A 12,707-nucleotide genomic window follows, 5' to 3' on the forward strand; every position below is an offset into this window, starting at 1 on the left:
TATTTTTGCCTCCTGCTGTGCTGTAACTGTCTTTCTGGGAACAGGCTTATCTGGCATAGTCCCCCCTCTCAGGGTTCACAGCAGAGGTCAAAGGTGAAGTGTCAGAAAGGTCATTTCCTTGGTGATAATTCTCCGATTCAGACACAAGGGACATTTTTCACACTGTGAGAATCATACAAAATCGTACACACCAGTGACTTGGCACAGTATGGGGGCAAGTAAGTATACATATCTATCTGTCTCCAGATAGATATTTTCTTTGCTTTTGCTGCAGCAACTAGAAAGAGAGAGCATATGTCTCCTATACTGACTTCTCTTCATTGGATTCCTGTTAAATCCAGAATCAAATTTAAAATACATTTTGTCACATACGATCACTTAAATAACTGATTTCATAGCACAAAATCCACCCATTACTCACTCACTATGTATATATGTACCACTCTGCATTTATTCATTTGTTTTTTATTTAATCATTATTTAATAATAATAATACATTTATACATATACATACACGTATACATTTATACATAATCAGGCTCTCTTCCAGCACGTCTTTGTCCAGTCTTGCTTCCCTCACCCACAACCAATTGTGGTAGATGGCTGGCCCTCCTTGATCCTGGTTTCGCTCCTTGAGAGGTTTCTTCCTGTTAAAAGGGAGTTTTTCCTTCCCACTTATTTACATTATTTAATACCTTAATTAAGATTTAGTGTCTCTAATCACTTCTTCAAAATATCTTGATAAAGAAAATGCAAGCTGTCCTTCAAGTATGTTTTAAGTAAGTTTTAGTAGTTATAGTTTCATAGTTGTTGTTATTTTGTACTTTTGTTTTTGTTTTATTGTTCCTTTGTGAAACTTATTAGTGGTAGCCAACCATTGGAACCACAGCGACATTCGCTGGCTAAAAAAACAACAGTGGACAAGAGTGAGCAGGATATTCTACGAGCATAAATAGCAAAAAAAAACTTAAGGGAGGGAAAAAAATTAATCAACATACTAAGTTGGGACTAGATGCATTTTTATTTGAAATCTTTGGGGGTGATAGTGTCCGATTTTCAGCCTTTGCAGATAAAATATGTTTTGCTCGACTAAAATGAGGATTTGGTGAGTCAAAGTTGTTTTTCGTTGCTGGCAGATAGCATGCTATTCCCTTGTGTTCTTTACTAAATAAGCTGTTGAACACACTGATAGCTAAGATGACAGTAAGTGTATTTTATATTGGGTCATTTATTTTAGTCAACTCATGTTGATCGGAGATAGAGAACAGCAGCTATAATAAATCCAGGTTAACCCCTTAAGGAACTAATATAGGTTAACTTGTAGTTTAAACAAATCAGAATTTCAAACCTAAACTGGAAAGTGAGAGAATTTTCTTTTCTTTTCTTTTGTGTGTTTGTCTTAGTGTTTAATTTATTTCCTTCTGGGTTCTGGATACAACAACTAAGGTCCACTTGAAATTGTATATTTCTGTGTCTTCCATTTTCCTTTCCATTGAATACAGCTTTAGCAGTGAATTTCATAGTGTCTGCCTGTTGGCAGACACTATGAAATTCACTGCTAATTCACTGTAAAACCGTGAATTTCATAGTGTCTGCCAACAGGCAGACACTATGAAATTCACTGCTAATTCACTGTAAAACCGAAAACTCTAACAGAAGGTAACAACCTTCTGTTAGAGTTTTCGGTTTTACATTATTATTGAACTTTGTTTTTTTATATTATTTATCATTTCTAGTCTTTTGGTTTCTTTGTTAGAGTTCTCGGTCTATTGGTTTATGTCTCTGTGTTCCATAGTTGCTCTGTCTCCCCTGTCAGCTGTATCCCCTTGTCAAGTCCGCATCTCTGTGTTATGTTTCCTGTTTTACTTTGAAAGTCCATGTCTCATGTTAATGTATCTGGTTTTGCTTCCTTTGTCTCGTTAGCCCTGATTTGTCCCAGCTGTGTTTCCTTCCTGTCTCCCATTCCCTGATTGCTCCCTCTGTGTATTTAAGGCCTGTGTTTTCCTTTGTCAGTGTTGTGATTTCCCTCATCCTATGCTGTGTGTTCTGTCTGGCTGCATGTGTAAGTTTATTTTGGTATTCTCAGTTTCGGTATGTTTAAGTTCACGTTTTTGCTTCTGCACATTGGGTCCACCATTCCTGCCAGCACACAGCTCATGACACCTTCAGCAACCACTCAGGTGGTTGACAGCTGGTTGTCAAATGGACATTAACTAGCCAAGGAATGTGTGGCCTGGGGTTATTAAGATAAATGATTTGATCCTTTGCTGAATTTGTAAGTTTTCTCACTTACAAAGAAATAAACAACCTCTAATATTATGGTAGTTTCATATCAAATCCAAACTGGAAGTTGGTTCCACAGGACAGAAGCCTAAAAACTGAAAGGTCTGCCTCTCATTCCACTTTGAAATACTCTAACAACCTCAAGTAAGCCTGCAGTGTGAGAGCGAAGTGCTCTATTTGGGTGATATGGTACTATGAGGCCTGTAAGATAAGCTGGGCCTGATAATGTGGGGGTTTTTTTTTGTTTGTTTTGCCAGTTAAGCATCCAATTTAGATTTGTCTGACCACAGAACAGGTTTCCACTTTTCCTCAGTCCTTTTTATATGAGCTTGTTTCTGAATCACCTTCACATACAGCTGCTTCTTTGTTCCTGGTTACAACTCATTCAGTGTTGATGACACAATGACTTGCACTCACAGGCATGATTTCTGGAAGCATTCCTGACCTATGCAGTGATTTTTCATGCAGTACCACATGTCAGCCTTAAGATCAGAGGTATCCATCCACTGATTTTACTTTTTTTACATACACAGCAATTTCTCCACATTCTCATAGTCTTTGGATGGTATTAAATACTGAAGACAATGAACTATTCAGTCTCCACAGCTGCTTCACAAATATTATAGAATAGTTAACTGTTCACTGGTAATTTTGAGACGATCCACAAAGTCTAAACAAAAGCAGATATTTATGAGACAGAGCTCTAAGGTAGCCACAGTATACATTTTAGAAAAGAGAACTTGTTTAAGAAAAGAGCTACACATGTGACTTTTCTATTCATTTTTGAGTACATAAGTAAATTTAGGCTTTGTGTTTTTGTCATATTTTGTTAAATGTGTTCCCAAGCCAAACATTCATTCACACACACACACACACACACACACACACACAGCGTGAGACGGGCAGAAACAGACACACTCACACACACACAGCGCGAGACGGGCAGAAACAGACACACACACAGCGCGAGACGGGCAGAAACAGACACACTCACACAGGGTCCGATTTATCCCTCATCTTGTTCCTATATTCCTTCACCTCCTTCCACTTTTCCTCCCTTTCAACCTTCTCTCCATGTGATCCACCCATCGATCCTCCTCCACAAAAATTCCTCCTCCACTGCCCCCACATCTTCTACCCATTCATTCTGTGTGACCCTTTGACCAGAACCACACAGACAAGCATTTATGCAGCAAAAGCAACATTCATATTCTGATGATTAAGCTAAAGCTTGACTCCAACAGTACCTTATTATTTCCTTCCACAGAACAGAATTTAGTACTTGAGCTTGAATGTAATGTTTTAACATGATTTAATGGTCTTCATTTGTACATGAGTCGGTTTAATATGGATGTGAAATTGGGGACTCTCCTCAGGGTGGAGGTATGGACTCCTGGAGCTGGTTACATTGAATTACACTGAAACTATGCACTATATTGTTGTACTTTTTGTGCAAACACTAAAAAGGTTTAAGTGTTTACACTTTAAAAGTTCAAGCAATTACATGGCCACTTCTTTATATTGTGCAAAAAAGTGATAATACTACAAAAATGGGTAATGTTATTAAATTAATATTATTAATTGCACTTCTTTACACTAAAAAAGAGCAGCATTGCCAGTAGCAGCATTCTGGTTAATCTAAGTCTACAGGAAGTGAAAGTAAGTCTATATGATGTCCTCTGAACTAATGGAAACATTACTATGTGTAGTGTTAATAGGCTCGCTGTTTGAGGTCTCATGGTGTTAGTGATATTAAGAGGCATAATTGAGTTGCTCAACAGACCGAGGACCAATCGGCATTCTGTGTGTCACCCTGCAGAGAGACAGGGAGACTGAGCGCCTCACACACACCAAGCCAATACATCAGGGTTAAACTGGCCAAACTCATTTTTCTGAAAAGGTCGTTCTTAAACACTCAAGTCTCACCGAGATATTACTCTTATCATTTCTGCTTGTCACATTTCTCTCTGCATGCAAGGCCTTTTTTTTTTTTTTTTTTTTTTTTGGTCCTCATTGTTTTTCTTCTTTTGCAAAATATCTGTAATGTCAGTAACTGTGTGTGTGTTTATAGAAGTTGGTTACCAGTGCTGTGTGTTACGCAAAATACATACCATGGTAAATGTATTTAAATCTAAAGGGTTTAAGTGAGTGAAATGAATGCCAGAATGATTAAAAAACACACACACACACACACACACACACACACACACACACACACACACACACACACACACACACATATGGGAGAGAGGAAAAGGGGGTTGAGCAGACAGGGATGGAGTAAAAGCAGGGGGGATGAGCTCAGCTGTGTCCTCATCTCATTTTCAATCTCAAACCAATTAATTGGGCTGAATTACTCTCACAGCGGACACACACACTACGTTCAGATTTTGTAACCTAAGGATAACGCGTTTGCTCACTCTCCCACATGCACATGTACCATTTCCCATTTGAAGCACAAGATAAGCAAGTACACATGCACACACCCTGCTGTGAGCGCAGCAGCAGTCAGCACAGTCGGACATGAAATACTGTCCAGTAGCATCATCCATCTGCTGTGCTTACACCTCCTTCACCCTTTCTTCTTTTTCCCTCTCCCCTTCTCTATTTTTCTCTTCTCCATCATTACTCTCTTCTTCCTCTCATCACCACTGCTGTCAGTAAATTACATATTTCCTTTAAAAAATTGTCTTTGTAAAGTGGTGAACACAGATGGAAAAGACAAGAATAAAATTACACCATTACAGTGAGCTCACATGTGAATTTTTCTCATTTTGAGGGAGGGAAATGTGACAGCAAAACAAAGTCTATCACCTTGTTTCCCTAACAACACACTTAATTTGCCAAACTTGTTGGCTTTTTGTTGCTACTGAGTTTAAAAAAAAAAAAAAAGGGGGGTGCCTGTGGTCCCTCATAGCTATTACAGTTAAATTTATTTGATTTGTATTTGCAGTCGGTATTTATTTTTAAAAAAAATCTTGAAGCAACTGTTGTCATTTGGCACTATATAAATAAAGTACAGGTAATATGTAGCTAATGCCATATTATCAGAAGAACATAATGAAAACCTTAATGGTTAGAAACGTTCTGTTATGTTGTGAAATCCTGAAATGTAACTTAAAAACAACGTATCTAATTCTTGTTCAAAAAAGAATACCGCAACAAGATTAGCTGGGAATCCAAAAACTTGTTAGCCACAAAATATAATTTTTGTTTTCAGTATATGCAGTAATAATCTTAAATATCTAATAATGAATACAGTAAATGGGCTTTTTATCATAACTTATTGTCATCTAGTTGCAAACTAACAACAACCTCTTTATAGTGTGTCATGGATTAAGTCAACCAGTGAGACAACCAACCAGATATTAGCTTGTTTCCTTTCTGTCAGTCAAAGAGGTGCAAGAATTCATCTTATTCATTGTACTTTTTTTGAACCACCACAAATGGTTCTTGAGGCATTGTGCTGCTAACAGAACTTCAGCTCTTTGCAAGCACCTGCACTAATAGCAATAACTGATAGCTAATGCTAAACTAGCCAAAAACCCAGAATAATACATGATATTGGTATTACAATATTTTACTACCACTCACAAAAAAGAAAATACATCTGTACGTCAGTGTTAATTCGCCAAGTAACATGTGGACACAGCTGTTAAATGTTCTACAGTGCGTATATTTACATGTTGCCTTTTCAGGCTAGCTCACAACATTTCTTTATCACAACTGATCTTTGCACAGCTGTCTGCTGTCTCTAATAATAAATCCATAAACAACATATAATAAGTGAACAAACAAGAAATGCTCAGTTCCTAATGGAAAGCTCCCAGCAGTCTCGGTCCATTCAAGCATAACTAAAAGTTTTAAACCTCATCTTAAAAGTACAGAGAGTGTCTGAATCCAACCTGAGAGCTGGTTCCACAAAAGAGGGGTCTGAAAGCTAAACCTCTACCTCCTGTTCTACTTTTAAATACCCTCTGACCCACAAATATAAGCCTGCAGTCTAAAAGCGAATGCTCTATTGTGGTGATATGGTACTATGAGGAGCTAGCTGGAGTCAGTCCCAGCTGTCACAGAAAGTTGGTAGCCAGAACAGCTTAATGGTCTATTACAAGGCCAACTTAGAGACACCATCATTCACACTCACATTCACCACTTTGAAAAATTTAGAATCACCAATTAACCTACTATGGTGCATGTCCTTGGAAGGAGGCCAGATTCTGCCAACCTGTCCAAAATCTGGCAGGTTATGAGCCAAACCTGCCTGCCTGCTGGGAGGTTTGGCACCAACTGGGGCAGTTGTGGCTCAGGTGGTAAAGCAGGTCATCTGTAAATCGGAAGGTCCTTGGTTCCTCTTGTCGATGTGTCAAAGAATTGTTGGTCTGCTCCAAGCTGCCACAATGTATCCATCAGCATGTGAATGTCTGGAAATGTTGGATAAAAGTGCTTAGGTATAGATAAAAGCACTGTGAATTTGAGAGTATAAATGGGAACCCCCTTAACGCCTAGTGTGTCATATTTCATACAAAAATTTTTTGTGGGGTTGTTTTTAGACTTTTACATCAGCATTGTGACTTTCCCCCTATAAAACCTAAATAAATTGCACAATACATATGCTAAATGTAGCGAATATGACACAAATTCAAAAATATATATATTTTAGATTGTCAGAAGATTCAAAAAAACATTTCATTTTCAAAAAAATTTAATTTTCAGGCAATTGTTTTAGGATTTAAAGGGTTAGATGTTAAAATTGAATAAAAATGCACAATGTAGGTACCAGTCCATTTTACCAGCCAGCCCCTGCTGGTTTCTGGAATCAGAAGTCTCAGCATTAGTGTTTTGAAAACTGCCACTTGGTTCCTCTGAGTCAGAAGTGACCATATTTAGACTAAATAATGTTGTTAAGCTTTCCAGTAGTGCTAGCACACTTAAATAAAACTGTGCCCATATAATGCTTGGGTGCAATGCACAGACACTTACATGCATCAGCTATTGAGAAAACAAATGAGGTCAAACTCAAGATACTTGAATGTGTTTGTGTTATTTCCTGATCCCATCTGGTGACAGAATAACTGACTAATCATTTAGTTTAGTTTTTTTATTCAAAATTCATCAGCAACAGAGGGAAAGACATATAGAGTCACTGACCAAGTCCATATTGACTCAATGTGTATTTAGTCACTCTCTCTATTAGAGAGAGAAGTCCAGAGGGCAAAGGTGCCAGGCCACACTCCTCCTTAACATATATACACATAAAGAGGCTCTTCTCTGACCTCTGACCTGCTGACTTCCCGTTTGTCTCACTATCTCTGTCTGACCTTCTCTGTTCATTTCGCTCCCACACTTCCACATCCTACAGTTCCACTTTTTATATCAAGACATGCTTCCACAAAGACAACAAAATAGGATCAGTCTTTTTATCTTGAAGCAAGCTGCCTGTTTCCTTAACATTCATATACTGAAAAAGTTAAATGGCTCCTGCTGTGGTTGTGCTGTTGCTTTAGAGATTGAATTTAAGTCTCTTGATCCTATAGAGTGAGCCTATGGATACTTCTATTCCGCTTAACAGAGCAGACATCTTGGCAACAACAAATAGGTGGAAATGACAAATAATCTGTATTTGAAGGCACTGATTTAATCTCTGTGTATTCAAGCTTTTACTGCATGAGTGGTACTCTCTCTTCTGGCCCTGAGAAAAGTAACAGCAGCTACAGTGACCAGTCCAAGGGTCAGTCTGGGGTCACTATGTTACCAAGGTAACAGAGACAAGAGTTTCTCAGCAGTCAAACATCAGCAAGGTCAGTAAATGGTCAAATACCAAGACTGGATTAAATGTATGCACACACACAATATTAAAATATACTATTATCACAATATGAAACCTTCAAGAAAAAAGTGTAACAAGTGTTAATTCATATAAAACCAGCCAGACAAATGGATGGATGATGGCTGAGCTCATTAACTCTAATGATTGTACCAAAATAAAATGTTAAAAGATTTGTAGAACTGGGACCTGGACGTGAGGTGTTCCAGACATGGCCCAATGGATGGACACCCCAGACCAAGAACACGCTGGATAAATTACACAGAGGAGTCAAAAACAGGATGGATGGATGGTCTTAACTTCAAAGAAGAAACTCAAAACAGCAAAGACATGCTGTAAATAACTAAAGAAATGACTGCTGCTCAACAAAATGACTTCCAGTCTGAAACTAGTCCAGATTAACTAAGGTAAAATTTGGGATTTTTATGGGCAGAGTCTATAATTGCAAAACTTTAATTTGAAAAAGAAATAATTAAATGTACATAACGAAAAAAGTTTTACATTTTTAAATTACCTTTATTTAACAGATCAAACCCAGACCTATCTAACACCCAGTGGTATTGTACTTTTTTACATCCATTACAATTTTCCTTAACCCTGTGAAGCCTGAACCATAAATTTTCGCTAGAAAATTTGGAACATTTCTTCGTCTTTTTTAATTTAATTGTGCAATTTATTCAGGTTTTTCAAGAAAACAAATACTGCTGATATGGAGGTCTTAAAAGCTCAGAAAGTATATTTGTATTAAATACACTTGGTGTTAATCAACAAGCACATACCAGTTCTATAGTCAGCCTGCTGATGTTGATATTAAAATCAGTTGCTCTAAAACAAAAATTACCCATATTGAGTTTCTACATATAACCAGTGAAAGAACAGTAAATCCTGGAATAAGCCACAATACTAGTGTTTTTAATGTATTTATTTATCTGTATAATTCTATTGATTGATATATATTTTTAATTGTATTTCTTTCTTATTTCAAAAAATTGTTTGTTGTAATTACAAATACAACCAGGTGGTAAAACAAATTACCATCTGGTAAACAGCATTACCAATAATTTTACTATGCAGCCACTTAAAAAGGGGGGGAGATCTTTTCTTTTTTCCTTGTTCCTCCCAACAAATCCCATCCTGATTGCAAAGATAATTTTCTAACAATATATTTAATGATATAGTCGTCAGGTAGTAACAGTAAAAATATTTGTAAGCATATATTTGGAGATTTAGAATATACTAAAATCACTTGTTCTTTTGAATCAAATTCTAAGCAATATTTTGCTCAATAAAGTTAATAATAAACATTATAACCAGATATGATTACAGACTAACAGAAGTAAAGAATGTTGCAGTCATTTTTGTCCAGCAGGAGGCTCTGCCCACACATATAATGAATACTCAACAGTGACCTGGCCTTCAACTCTATGCCTCTGCAGAGGCATAGAGGGACCTGGCATTCAACCCTGACCTTTGCCCCTACCCCCTACCAACTAGTTCAGCCTGGGGTCAACCTTCCTACACAAAACAGGTTCAGAGAGTGGCCAGTGGGCAGGTACTGTTGATCAGCTGCTGCTCTTGTTACAACTACTTTAGGCACTCGCAATTTATTTCCATCACATTAAGCCTAACACTTTAATAAGATAAAATACTGTTAAAGAGCACTACTACTGTATCTACCAAATACAGTAAAACTTCTTCTGACTGTCACTGTATAAATAGGAGAAACATTTAAAGATGAAGATGATGTTGGCCAAAAAGTCCCATCTCATTGATCTCATTTTTTTTATGTAAATAAAGTTTGCATTTCCAAAGTCTGTCACAGCTAATCACTAGCTTCCAGTGAATATCGATTAGTAATTTTGCCAGGAACATTAGCCGTCATTTGGAGCTCTGTTTTTGGCCACTTTGCAAGTAAAGCATTCACTCTTTTTAAGCCTGTTTTAGTTTTTACACGACTGCTGATAAAAATATAATTTTAAGCATCACAGAAGAAAAAATAAATAAATATCAGATGTACTCTTCTGATGCCCAACCTTACAAACCATACTTTTAATCTTAAATAGCTGCAAAAATAGATTTTTTTTGTGTCCTTTTTTCCACATTTATATGTGTATCTGCAGACTGCAAGTTTTCAGTTTCTGCTGCAAGAGTTTTAAAGCTGCCAAAATAAAACACTGCTGAAATATCACAATTCTACTTAATGAAAGTGAATTTATATAAAGACACTTTCTTTATCCCTTCTGTTATATAGAATGTCTTAGGCACAACTATTGTATTGGTCTCTATAATTATGGAAACTCTGTTCAGAAGTGTGTGTGTGTGTGTGTGTGTGTGTGTGTGTGTGTGTGTGTGTGTGTGTGTGTGTGTGTGTGTGTGTGTGTGTCAGTGAAATTGAAAGTAAACTAAATCAAATTTTATCTTTTGGTTCACTGTTGAAAAACAAAAATGTAAATAAAAGCAAATGTTTGGTTACTCAGTAAAAGCAGAATTATAGCTGAATTTTAAGGAGGCTATTATTGGGTTTCTGTGTGTATATCTCAATCTGCATGTGTGTATTTCAGCCTGAGTGGAGGGTTGTTGTGAAAATTGGTCAATAAATTTGTGAATCTATACAGAGATTTGTGAATTTGTAGAGGAATCTGCAAATGTGTAGCCAAAGTTTCTGATCAGATTTGTGACTGTGTAAATAAATGTGTAAGCATGCATAGATAATAATGGCTGAAAAGTCTTTTTGCATGTGTGATTTTTGCTAAAAAAAAAAATTAAAAAAAATTAAAAAAAAAACAGTACAATGCTTTGAATCCACTCTGAAATACGTTTTAAATTTCCATCTGAATATATACAATGATGGTATGATGTTTGTGGCATTACCTTTGATTATATAGAGTCATATAATGTCATAATGGCTCTGTGGAAATAAAGTTTTCATAATTTTCCCCTAAACATTTCTTTCACTTCTTCAAAAGTTAATTCTGTTCATCTGCACGTTTTCAGTGGAAGAAACATTTCATCGCTCATCAAAGTGACTTCTTCAGTCTCAGCTGACTGCAGGTTTCACCAATCTTATAAACAGTACATTTTTATAATGACTGAAACCAGCCCACTGAAGGAACAGTGGGCTGGGAGGTCAGTTCCTTCATCATAATTATGCAAATTCTCATGACCACTGATCAACAACCACTGATCAGAGACCACTGATCAATGGTCATGAGTACCATTCACAGAAATTTTGGGAATGGCTGCAATCACAGCATTGTAAGATGGCGAAAGGGTACATCTTTCTTTCACTTATGTGAGCATACATTTTTGATTTTGCATGCTAGGATACAGTTTATGAATGACACTATATGGGGATCCAGAGATGTGCAGGCTCAATGCTAATCCAAATTACCTTTAATATCCTGGATTAGTTAGATATCAAATTCTCCACTATAGCTCCTATATAGTGAGGGGTTTTTTTTTTGTTTTGTTTTGTTTTTTGTAGCTAACTACTTCAGCTAGCTCCTTTCTGGCAGTGGGTGCTGCTAGGTGAATCATGAACTATTCCCAGTTTCACATAACATTTTGTTTGGGTTTTTTGTTTGTTTGTTTTTTACAAAGCTTTAATATAAGGTACTTATAGCTCTAGTTCTTATAGGCCTGAGTAATTCAAGCATAATTACTGAGTAATACGCCACCTGGTGGCATGTACTGAGCTTAAAGGACAGTATGAACCTGTGAGTCTGAGCTCATAGTTAATGAACCCTTGACTTACAGACAACTCTCCACACACATGGTGGCATACATTTACAGATCAATGCACTGAAGAAGGAATTAACTGAAAGCGTGGCTTTATTTGCAGCAGAGAAAAATATAAACAAAAGCAGAAAGCAATAAAGATTAAACTAACAAAACCTAAACTGGGAACCAACTAAAAAACAAGTACAAAGAAACTAAAGACCTGAATACCTGAAACATGAAACCTAGAAGATGGAAACCTGGACCACGGAACCACAAGTGGAGATATGCAGATGATCCAACGGCAGGCAAAGAAAGACAGAGGATTAAATACACAAAGGATAACAAGGGACAGCTGGAATTACTCAAACACAATGAGACAGGGAGGAAGTAAAACTAAACACACTGAACACTAGGGGAGGGACTATCAAAATAAAAGAGGAAACATGAGACATTCACAAAGATGCAGACTTGGCACTGTGACATGGAGACATGGCTGACTATAAAGAGAGGGAACATGAAACACAGAGACAAGAGTAACTAAACGTGGAACACGGGGAAGGCACAGTGACAGAAAACTAAAGAACTATAAATATAACACAAACAGACAACAATAAAGATATCCAACAAATCCAAGACTATAACTTAAAACAGAATTATACATACTGGGTCACAGACACAGTACCGTGACAAATACATGATTGAGACACACACACACACGCACGCACGGACAAATGGTTTTGCTTCAATTATAGCCTCATAAATTTCAAGCTTTGAACATTGGGAGGGTCTGAATGGCTTCTAAATGGGGTCAAACTGAGTTCAAAAGGTTGCATTTTTATGTACATATACATATAAGTGAAGTGTGCATGTAAAAACA

This window comes from Perissodus microlepis, chromosome 4 (assembly GCF_051167445.1).
Source record: "Perissodus microlepis isolate ML-2025 ecotype Zambia chromosome 4, ASM5116744v1, whole genome shotgun sequence".
NCBI classification, from domain to species: Eukaryota; Metazoa; Chordata; class Actinopteri; order Cichliformes; family Cichlidae; genus Perissodus; species Perissodus microlepis.